General features: G+C 36.7%; 1 pseudogene; it reads right to left on the bottom strand.

Moving 5' to 3' along the window:
- Window positions 1–5,979: 5,979 nt before the first annotated feature.
- On the bottom strand, window positions 5,980–9,513 carry LOC122203119 (annotated as a pseudogene).
- Between the last annotated feature and the right edge of the window lie 3,184 nt (window positions 9,514–12,697).

Raw genomic sequence — 12,697 nt, 5'->3', positions numbered from 1 at the left:
CCACCCAGGCGCCCGACCTTTAACTGTTTATCAGTATATTTAGATTATGACAACATGTTGTGCGCTGATGTCCAGCAATCCCTGTAGATGTATCTTCACCACCCTGGGCGACTTTTCTTAAACCTATACACAAGACCATGATTTCCCTAGCGTTTGCACAGAAAACATAGCTATTGTATTTCTCCGAATCATAGTTCTCTTCTTAATCTCACGCATTTTTAATCAGCATGGGTCCCAGGGACTCTAGATTTCTCTTTGGGTCATTACTAGATTATTAATAGTCATAAAACCTAGGATAATTTGAAAGAATTTGATATGGTCCTTTTCTAGTTTGATTTGAGGGCTTGATGAAGTAGCCAGAAAATCTACTCACTTATATTGATCCATTAAAATGTTAGCGGCTACCCCATCTATCACCTTCTTTTCTGGGGTAATTTGTAAATGAATTATCTGAACATTTCCACCCAGTTTAATCATCCATAGGCTTTCTTCATCCTTCTTATTTTTATTGTTTCTTTTTTTTTTCGTGAATAATGCTAACCTTTTTCCTTCACTTAACCTCATTTGTGGGAGCTGAGTTGGTAGATTCCCATAAACCTTCCTCATTTAATTGTGCTCACAGTACCAGCTGCTATGGTAACAGGGTGGGATCATTGACAGGACCTAGAAGACTTCAGTGAACATACTCACATAGGCTTTCATTAAAGGTACCATATAGCAGGTAAAGAGAGGTCCAGAAACTCCGGGCACAGCTCCCAGCGTCCTTTCTCAGTTGCACAGGATGCTTTGTCTCCGGATTGTTAACCAACAAGATACACAGAAAGATACCTTAGCCTCAAGGAAGCTATGGTGCAAAGCCAAGGAGAGTCTTCTATACCTCCCTGGTCCTAAAACTAGACTGGGGAACTGGTTAAACTAGGTGCAAAGAATCAGTCATAGCCCTGTATCAGACACCAGCCACAAGTTCATCATGTCCTTATACAAGTTGTCTATGATTTATGTTATCTCTTCTTATGTCATTTGAAAAATAATTACAATAGAATAAAAGAACATGGTCTATATGATTGATTTTTTGAAAGATTTTCAGACTTGTCTTAAAGCCTGAAGATTGTTTTATTTTCTCATAAATGTGTGCTTGAGAAGGAAATGGATTCTATAATTTCTAGAAGTAGGTAGCATAGATGTATGTCTTTTCAACCAATTTGTCAATTAAGTTTTTCAAGCCTTTTAAAACCCTATTAATTATTTTGTTCATGTCACCCATCGGTTAGTGAGGTAGGGATATTAGAGGGATTTTATCGTGTTGGATTTGTCCATACCTACATGCAATTATGTCAAGTTTTCCTTATATATTTGAAGATACATTATTATGTTCACCCATGTTACACAGTTTTTAATCACACCGGTGAATTTAGATTTTTCTTAAAACTATACTGTTACTACTTTTCTCTAAAGTATATTTTATATGATATTAACACCAGTACAATTTTTAAGTTGTTCTTATCTTGGTGTATTTTTTCTAACATTTTATTTTCAATATTTCTGTGGTTTTTATATTTATTTTTTATAAAATTAAATAACTATATTTTTTAAAAGTTAATATTAGAATATCTATCGTTTAACTGACAATATAGATTATTTATTTGAATTATTTCCTCTATCTTATCTTCTGCTTTTTATTTACCATGACTTTTTCTGTTTTCTTTAACGTTCTTCCACTGCATTCTTTCCCCCACCCCCTTACTATTTTGGAAGTTACATACATAGAGCTTATTCTTTTTTCAAAAGCACAGTCCTGCAAAAAATAAAGCTAATCAGTTTCTACTTTCCTCAGATCGTTTTAAATCTGACCACTTTCTCCTGTTATAAATGCTGTTTTGAGGAGCTACCTTCCAGAGGGATGTATGCGCCATTGTCTGGAAGGACCTCTTCTCTTAATGGTTATAGAATCCAATTCTATTCAGATTTAATTTTCAATGAATACTTCATGAGATCCCACCTGTGTAAACCTGAATATAAAATGGTCACATTAATGACCAGAGTGTTCGTTGTTATGGAAGTAGCTTTTGATGACGATTCACTGTGCCTCTACCTGCTCTGTACTCTAATATACACATCTCATATCACTCTATCTGTGTGTGTATTTCTCATTAGAATGTCCCTTTCTTTTCTCCTCTATCAGCTCCTTTATAGTTTGTGAGACAGTGCAATAACTTCTTATGCAATGTAAGTTTTTTTTTCAAAATTTTCACTTTTAAACATTGCTGTATATAGTAGGTAATAATACATTTAAAAAGTTGAAATAAAATTTGTATACCAAGATGCTAATATTACCTTCTAGTTAGTAGTCATATTGCCTTCATTTCATTGATTTGTTTATTCACGGTAACCTATCGAATTATGATACATATAGTGATAAGCTCGCAACAGTATTTTAACACTAAAATGTATTCAACATGAGCCATTTCAGGAAAAAATAAAAATGAAAACCTGTAAGCAGAAGCCCATGTTTTTAATAATTAAAAGGTAAATGAAATATATTCGAAGGTATGTTCTCATAAATCAATAAAAACACTATGCTAACAGCTATAGTTTTGAAATGAATATAGTTTTTCCCAGTTTTGAAACAAATGTTTTAAAAATGATATTTATCAGTAGTGTATCAAGAATCCTTTTTTTCAAAGATCAATTTTGTTTTGCACTGTTTTGGTTTACTTGATAAACAATTAATATTCTTCACATGAATAACATTCTTTCTCAAGAAAAGTCAGAATTGACTTTTTAGCTCAAATGTAATTTGAAGTCTAAATTATTCTTTAAAAAACAAATGCATTAACTTATTGCTATACTTTATTTCAGGACTCATTAAACTTAATTTTGCCTTTGAGGATTACCTTGTTTTTGCTCAGGGGTCTGAAAATCTGAAATTTGGTAAAAACCCTAATTGTGGCTTTTAAATCAAAATTTATTTTTCACAATATTTGTGAAATTTTATGTCTTTTCCATTTCTAGATTTCTAGATTATAATATTGAGCCCTCAATTGTATTTTTGAAGTACCTCACTGATAAGAACCATCCTATATTAACTTGAATCTTTGAAACAGGTTTACTCATAAGAGAGTCAAATGATTCTATCATTCCTAATTGGCAGTTTATGACCTAACTTATTGCCTCTATGGTCTAAAATCTGACTAATCATGTAGGATATGTTTTACTTAAGAAGTTGAAGATTGATACCTCAATTCATTATAAGTAAAAGCAAAATAAAGAATTTTCAAAAATATTAATTGTGTCATTGTGTACAATATTAAAATCAAGGAAATGTATATCTCTGCCTTTGCCTTCAATATATTTACAGTTTTGCCAGCAAGGTAAGTACTAAGTATATAAAAAGTTAAATGAAGATAAGTATAAGATAAGAAGATAAGCAAGGTAAGTACTAAGTATATAAAAAGTTAAATAGAAAGATAAAAAAAATAAAACACTTAACAGCAGTAAATGTCATTTGATTAGTCAACAAGGGAGTGATATAGACAAAACTGGCATTAGTTCAAAGGAAGAAAAAACTTAAAAACAAAATCCTTTAAGGATCATTATGCCCTGAAACTAAAAGTTATTTGCATGTCTAGATACTTTGAGGATAATGAAAGGCAATTTAGTCTAGCTAAAAGATAATACTAGCCTTTGTCTGGTAACTGGTAATGAAACAACTTAGCTTGAAATGTACAACTCATCAATTACTGATGTATGAATATTCCCATCTTTCAACTTGTGAACTGAATTAGTTTTGGTTCATTAACACTACCCAAAAGTCATCTATTTTAGTATGCATTTGGGTGATCATATTTGAATTGTAAATACTTCCATTCATTTTTTTTCCTTTCCTATCTTAGCTTTTGTGTAAATCAATTTACTAGCAAAAAAAAGAGAAGTTTCTTCTGCACCACACAGCCATGAGAGAGGTAGGCTCAAATCATAACCACTTTATATGAGTGCTTTAAAAATATTACAACAGTTATATCTCCTGAAAAACATAAGGAATTAGTTAAACTCTTACATAGTTGTATATATGTAAACACAGTTAAAGAGGATGTTTTAATATACTTGAGCATAAGTGCAGTGCTTGAGATTTAATCCAAAATATGAGATACTCCAGACAATCCTTCCTATACTACAATGCATAGATTAGATCTATTGTTTTGTTTTAGGAAAAGCTATATGAAAGAGAGGGGTACATGTAGAAATCAAGATCTACAAGGGTTAGGTAACTTGTCTACAAGTATGGAGCTATTGGATTACAAACTCAGCTCTCTATGACTCCAAATTGTATGGTCTGATTATTGTACAATACAACATTATTATAGTATGTTGGTCTCTCTTGGAAGTAGATTCCCAGGTGGAATTAAGTTTGCAGGGAATATCTTTAAGATCAACATTTGTTGGGGCGCCTGGGTGGCTCAGTCGGTTGAGCGTCCGAATTCAGCTCAGGTCACGATCTTGCAGTCCGTGAGTTCGAGCCCCGCATCGGGCTCTGTGCTGATGGCCCAGAGCCTGGAGCCTGCTTCCGATTCTGTGTCTCCCTCCCTCTCTGCCCCTCCCCCGTTCATGCTCTGTCTCTCTCTGTCTCAAAAATAAATAAATGTTAAAAAAATTTTTTTTTGAAATAAAAAAAAAAAAGACCAACATTTGTGAAAAGGAAGCAGGGTTGGCAATGCAAACCCAACAATAAAGATAAAGAAATCAATCGGCAATGCAAACCCAACAATAATTTTTTTCCAAGATCCTGGGGAACTCTGGAGTTGAAATGCACTATCAGAATCATTCCATGTTGGGAAGAAACGGACGGGCCTTTATAACCACATCTATCAGCTCTGGGCCACTCAGCAGAGGTGTGATGTGACAGAAATTTGGGTACTTGCAGTGAGAGATGAAGTGGAGGAGAAAGCTGTTCTTTGCCACTGAGATGATGCCTGAAGTTATTGACAGCTGAAGACTCTCTGTCAGCACTTTATCCATCTGAAGCAATCTTTCCTGAAAGAGGATCCAGATTAAATATTTCTGTATCCACTACAATCCCCCCGTCTTGCACGGCCCAGCTCCATATCTTTGTGGTCAGAATGCCCATCCTCTGCTGGTCTTGATGCCTTAGCTAGTAGCATGACTTCGACACTTATTTCTGAGGAATCTGAGCCTCTGAGTATCTTTGCTGTTTTCAGGCACCTGCCAGCCAAAATTAAATGAGGAAGTACGTCATTTAAGAGTCATTTAGGAGTCACCCAACTGGATTACCTGGTTCCACGTGTATTCTTTCCTGACCTCATTGTGGAAAAGTATCCTGATGATAAAGGTTTAGTGCTTCTGCCAAAATAGTGACTGTGTTCTTACTGGTCCATGGATTCAGGAAGCCTGAAATACCCAGAGGGCAGCATTAGCTTATAGTTCAAGGACTCATGCTGTGGGGTATGAGTGCCAAATTAGCTCCCCTCTTGCATAATAATATCTTTAACCCAGAATTACAAGATTGGGAAACACAAATTCACCCAATTCACCCACTGAGAATAAATTGTGTTATTATTTTATTGTATTTTATTATTTTATTTTAATTTTTAAATTTTATTTAATAATCTTTACACCCAACGTGGGGATTAAACACATGACCCCAAGATCAAGAGTCACATGCTCTTCTGACTGAGCCAGCCAGGTGTCTATGGATGATGGCGTTTTAAACTCGTGCTTCTCCTCTGAGCTAGGATTTTGATTATTTGTTTAACAGACTATTCCAGACAGATTTTGGGTGGCATAGTGTGTGATATGACAGTAAACAGAAAGATCATCAGCCCACTCTCATGTCTCCTTTACTGTAAAATGAGGTCCTGCAGCCAGAAAAGGAAGGGGTTCCAATACAGGCAACCTTCCACCAAGTGAATAATTATTATCAAGGAATGGTACCTTATCAGGGTACAGCATTGATCTCAGTTGTTAGCAGGTTGAACCTTTGCCATCCTTGGGAGCTATATCAGCTATGGGTAAGCAAGACCTCTTGCCTATGTGTCTGTACATAATCTCCATCTCTGCCAACATGGCCACTTTGTCCATAAACCCATTGTACTAGCAATAGGGTGGACAATGACAAAACATGAATGATTTCAACCAATTGAGTGATTTTGTCCATGTGGTTGATCGGTGCCTCTTCCATGAAAAATTATTTCTGATAGGCATTAACATATGGTACAAAGATCCCTATTCTCCCATTTTCACTTGTACCTCTATGATCCTCTACCCCAGACCTTTTTATCTCTTTTTATCTCAGATTTCTGACCAAGCCATTCCCCACTGCCGATAAATCAGGCTACTTCTCATTCTACATAAAATGGCTAACAGTTGTGCCTCCCAAAGATGTTTGGGAGCTTTTGGTAAGATTTTTCACAAGTTTGTTTTACAGCCACTAATGTGTGAGGTTATAGCACAGCTAGTGTTCATTTTTTGCTTGAACCCATATACCAGGTCAATCCCTCTACAAGCCAAGCTTAGGTTTTTTTTTTTTCCTTTTTCATTATCTGTACCAAAAGATCATTGATATGGCTTTAAGATGAGCTGAGGTTGAAGCACAGTCAAAGCAAGGACAGAAAGCATGGGCTTCCTGCTCGTGTTTGTGCCCTTTAAGAGGGAACAAACTGGCTTGTACCCTCTTAGAACCCTCTTGGAACCTACCTCATGAAAGGTAGTTCTATATCCATGGTCATGTGTCCTATCTCTATTAGGACACAATAGCATGTCAGGACTTGTTTTAAACAATAAAGAATAAAATTCTCCACTGGAGGTGACATAGTTTTTATCCTACTACCAGAAGTTGACCTTTTGATTTTCCTACTGGGACTTGCCAGACTTGCCATAAACTCCACACAACAGTTTTTCTCAACACTGATATTTATTTTTTTAATTTAAAATTTATTTTTGAGAGAGAGACAGAGTCTGAGCAGGGGAAGGTTAGAGAGAGACGGAGATACAGAATCCAAAGCAGGCTCCAGGCTCTGAGCTGTCAGCACAGAGCCCCACACAGGGCTTCAACTCAGGAACCATGAGATCATGACCTGAGTTGAAGTCGGATGCTCAACTGACTGAGTCGCCCAGGCGCCCCAACACTGATATTTCTAATTGCTCAGGATCTGTTGGGGTATATCACTTAAGTGGCTGGACATGTTCTCTAATCCATTTCTGTTCTAAGACCTATCAAAGCTCGTAGCCTTTCATATCACACAGTGTATGGCAGGTGTGGTATTCCCAGGTATGGCAAATACCAGCTGTGGAACACAAAGAAACGTAATGGGGGTTATGTTTCTTTTGTCATGGTGTGAGGTGCAAGATGAAATTATTTATATTTGGTTCTGAATGGGATATTCTGGCCGCCCCTTAACCACTAAAAACTTTGCTGTTATGGCAGACACATAAAAATTTGCAGTGGTTACATTCTACTTTCATTCTTTTTTTTTTTTTTTTTTTGACAGGAAGCAGGATTTATTGGTATGCATGAATGGGGAGACGCAGTGCTGAGGTTCTCATGACTGCTGAGCCCACCATTTGTCCAAGGGGTCACTGATGAGGGATGTATTTGACCCCACAACCATCTGGGATGAGCTGCCTTTCAGCCACCATGTCTTCAAATTTGTCTGCATTAAACTTAGTAAAGCCCCATTTCATGGAAATGTGGATCTTCTGGCAGCCAGGGAACTTGAACTTGGCCTCCTGTAGGGTCTCAATCGCATGCTCCTTGTTCTGCAACTTGATACAGATGGACATGATGACTTGGCCAGTGTGGACCCTGGCCATTGTGCACTGGGGCTTTCCAAAAGCACCCCACATACCTGTCTGGAGCCTGTCCGCTCCAGCACAGGACAATATCTTTTTGATACAGATGGCATGGAAGGGGTGGAGTTGCACTCGGATGTGAAACCATCTTTGCACAGATTTTCACCATGTACTTGTTGGCGCAAATATAGGCAGCCTCCAGGGCTTCAGAGGAAAGCTGCTCATTCATTTGACACCATGTGGCCACAGAGTGGGAACTCATCCACTTTGGCCTTCTTCCACCCCAGGTCAAAAATGTGGGTCTTGGCATCAGGGAGGTCTCTGCCGAAGAAGCAAGACGTTGGATACAACTTGTTCTTACAATACCGGTAACACCGGGTGGGGCAGTGGCCCGTGGCAACACCGAGATCTTCAGTGGTGCATGGAAGGAAAAGAGCTTACTCTCCTTTCTAGGTATTTTTCCAAGGTCTCCAACATACTATATCTTTCTTGATCACTGACCTAGTTAACGTGATGTCATTATAATAGATACATATAATGTTCTGTGGAACATCCAAACTATATTATATTCTGACTATAGTATGACAAAGGTAAGGAGAATAAATGTATAATGTTGTTTGTTTATAAATGTAGTTTCTGATCTTTTATGAAAAAAATAACAAACAATACAATCACCAAACTCATAGACACATACTAATTGAGTGATAGTGCTCCATGAATACTTTCATGTTTCAATACCTTCTGGGCTTCATAAAGCAGACATGTTTAGGAAGCTAGAGATTCTATTTTACTCCTGTGATTTAGAGACATATCTCTCCCAAGCAGATTTATTTGTTTATATTCAAAGGGTTGTACAAATCTAGGTATCTTTCACTTCCTTTTCCTCAATGTTCAATAATCTATATAATTGTCTATAGAACCCTTTTGGATAAGACTGGTGGTATCATTACCACATGGCTTCTAATGTTTCAACCATTCCCATTCTTATCTGGGAATCCACTTATATAATCTCCTCTACCATCAGCTGTGGCTTATAGAAAACAGCCAACACTGAGTTTCTTAGTAAATGCCCCTTATAGTTCATTCTCTTTGACCTTAGGAAATGGTCCATTCCTTTATGTGGTGATTAATTATTTTTCTGGTTTTCTAGCCTTACATACTGAAAACCCTCAGTGAATCCATTAAAAAGACAACTTTCAAAAGAAACCAAACAGCTTTGGATCCCTTCTTCCACCCTTTGCCATGGTAATTATGGCATTTTTAAGTATTTTTCAAATTTATTTTATTTATTTTGAGAGAGAGAGTAAGACTACAAGTGGGGGAGGGGCAGACAGAGAGGGAGAGAGAGCGAATCCCAAGCAGGCCCTACACTGTCAGCAGGGAGCCCAGCGCAGGGCTTGAACCCACAAACCACGAGATCATGACCTGAGCTGAAACCAAAAGCTGGACGCTTAACTGACTGAGCCACCCAAGTGCCCCAATTATATATTTCTACCTTACTCTACATGGGTATTTTCTTTTCTTCTGCTTCTAGCAACCATCTTAATAGATCGTCCTCACCATCTCTTTGATTTCTTGCCAGGTAGTTAAATCCTGTATATCAGAAGAATGCTCCCAAAAGTTTCACTTGTGCAATCTCTTGTTTTTGCCCCCTTAATCAATTAGAACATAATTACCTTCGTGCTCCCTCATATCCTGCCAGGACATGTTGGCTTGATCTTGCAGCTTCTTTGGAATAGTCCTTTTCCTGTGTTACAGAACCAACACATTTTGGATTGGGTCATGCTGCTCTAAATTAGTCTTAGTAAATACTAGATCTATATGTAGTAAACAGGAGGAGTGATGGCAGATCCCAAGGGAGGATTGTGTTGTCTTTTGTTGTAGTGGTAGAGGTAGCAATCAGGGGAAGGAGAGAGAGTTCTGAATTAACTTCCCAGAAGTCTGGAGAGCAAACTGAAGGTTGATGGAGGGGAGGTGAGTGGGGGGGATGGGCTAAAATGGTGATGAGCATTAAGGAGGGTACTTGTTGGGATGAGCACTGGGCATTATATGTAAATGATGAACCACTAAATTCTCCTGAAACCAATACTACACTATATGTTAACTAAATTGAATCTAAATAAAAATAAACCAGTAAACAAACAAACAAAAAACTAAAGAAATTTAAAAAATAAGGAAGAGAGGACAGGTCACTTCCATAGGCTCAGAGCGTTCAAGAAAATCTAAGGATTCAACATTGTGGTAGAGATTGATCCAGATAATCCTATCCCACATATTTGCTGTCCATTCTTTCTCAACCAAGACCATGGTTTTGGCATAACTCATCTGCTTTACATTTCTTGGACCTTGGTAGTTCTTGCTGGTAAGCAGCTTTCTCTGCTTTTCTCTTGAAGATTATGCTACCAAGGAGACCCTCTGGATTCCATAGGTGGCTTTCAGTTGCCTACTAATCAGTTAGCTTTTTGTTATCTTTTTTTAAATCTAGAATATCAACGGAATTTAATAAAAATCATACAATTTCATTGTCTTTATAATTACCGTTTTATTCACACTTTCCAAACCTGATATATCACACCCATTATTTCAATCTTCCACCAGTATATGATGCCAATTCAGCGAAGAAAGTATTAAGCATTCTATTGCAATACCTAAGTCAATAAGGTAGCACACCTCCATCACCAACATAATAAAGAAATTCCCCTCTGTTGGCTTAAAATACATCAGTTTCCCCGTAAAGAGAAGGTTACAATAGAAACATTACTTTCCTAGTTGTGAAAAATCAAGTAATTGCTCTCTAATCCCACTTTAGTCTGTCATGGGCCTTTTGCTTTATAAGTGCCATGTGAAACTCTTAGCTAACAATTGTTAACATGGCTATAATTCTTTTCTGAATTATCCAGGTACTTGTCTTAATTCCCCTATCCCCTCCCAGAATGTGGAGATGCAAAGTAGAACATGGACAGTATCCCAGATATTTGCAAACAATATCCCATAGTTCATTTGCAAATTGGTTTGTATGGGAATTGCCTCAATAGTTTAAGCCTTTGTCCTACTTAGAAAGATTCCAAATAATAGGTTTATTGTATTTGCTTATTTGTTTTTAACTTGAATTATGCAAACAGTTGTTTCAATTTTTCTTCTCACCTATTGAAAAACCACAGGAGACCTTATTACAAATAATCAGTTATTAACTATCTGTTTACTATGGGAATTGAAGTCTTGGGCTTTGAAAATATGTCATAAATTATAACTGCTAATATGAAAATGAACATAAAAGTACACTTAAATTTTTTTTAAATTTTGTTTTACCTTTATTTCTTTTTGAGAGACAGAGAGACTGAATGTGTGTGGGGGAGGGGCAGAGAGAGAAGGAGACACAGAATCGGTTCCAGGCTCTGAGCTGTCAGCACAGAGCCCGATGCAAGGCTAGAACCCATGAACTGTGAGATCATGACCTAGCCGAAGTTGGATGCTTAGCCAACTGAACCACCCAAGAACCCGTCACTTTTAAAAATATTTCAATAAAAATAAAAATGGTGTCCATATATTATTTCCATTAAGGTGTTTTGTTGTAATAGCATGGATAAAAAATTGGCTAATTACAAAAAAGTCATCATTTGTCCATGGCACAGAGTCACTTTAAATACATGATACAGGGTCAATATAAGGAAAAGATTTGTTTTGTTTTGTTCTTTTTTGAAGGATGACAAGTTAGGAAACAGAAAACTTCCTTAAATACAAAAATAAATTCCAAGAGCTTCTATTAAGTTTAAAACACAAAACAACATATGCACATGATATGTATAAGTTTTGCCTTCAATTTTATGTTTTTCAGATGACAGTGCTACATCTTCTCAAATACATAGCTCAAATTGCCCTAATGTAAAAATTTTAAAAGTGGCCTCACAAAGACTTCCAGTTCAATCCGAGATGGAGTAAGAAGAACCACATTGCATGAAACAACTAAAAATCATGGCACTTATGTATGTTACAGTGACTTTCAAGATATTCTACGTCATACAACAATGGCTAGTGATCTCTAAAATGTGAGAAACGAGGTGAGCTCTGTGATTGTCACATCTTACTGCTGGAGGAATTTTTCAGGCTGTTGTTCTCGGAAGAGGAAGCCAAAGTCCAGGGTCTCCCTGGGTTGAGAATCCAGGGAAATCAAGGTGGCTGCAGCTCAGGGTAACTGCCAAGAAAGACCTACATAAAGAGGGAAAACCTAGAGACCTTCAGAGGATCCATCTGAATAATTGGGTTGAGAAGAGATCAACTAATGCATATGAGGAAAATACTAAAGACAAGAAAGAGAGAATTTAGTAAAAGATACTTGGGACATCAAAATAACAGGGAATATTGCCTGTTCCAAGCAGTCAGAGTAGAAAGATTTATAATTTGTGAAGCATTATTTAGCATACTAATAAGTGTTTACATATTGGTTTGATCTTACATAACAAAACTTATAGGAAAAACCTGAAGGGAACAAACTGATTTCAAATCACATGACTTTGTCAAAGAACACAGTTCAATAAAATTTTTAATAATATGAAAAGATTCAGCATCCAGCATACACAATGTTGAGCTGTCAAACAAAAACTTTCACGTATGCAAAGAAATAAGTAAATGCTATCCATAATGAGAAAGGTTAATTAATCTCTCTAAACTGAATTAGACATGATAAAGATGATAAAATTAGTGAAAAAAGACATTAAAACAGTTATTATGCTTGTTTTCCATATGTTAAAGAAGGTAGAGAAAAAATGGCGCATGTAAAATCGATAAATAGAAGATATAGAAAAAGGCGCAAACTGAACTTCTAGAGATTCAGATATGATATTTAAGATGAAAATGATCTGGATGTCATTAGTAGTAGATTAGACCATGCAGA

Source organism: Panthera leo, chromosome D3 (assembly GCF_018350215.1).
Source record: "Panthera leo isolate Ple1 chromosome D3, P.leo_Ple1_pat1.1, whole genome shotgun sequence".
Classification (NCBI taxonomy): domain Eukaryota; kingdom Metazoa; phylum Chordata; class Mammalia; order Carnivora; family Felidae; genus Panthera; species Panthera leo.
The sequence above is the reverse complement of the archived record's forward strand: the minus strand, read 5'-3'. Positions and strand labels throughout refer to the sequence as shown.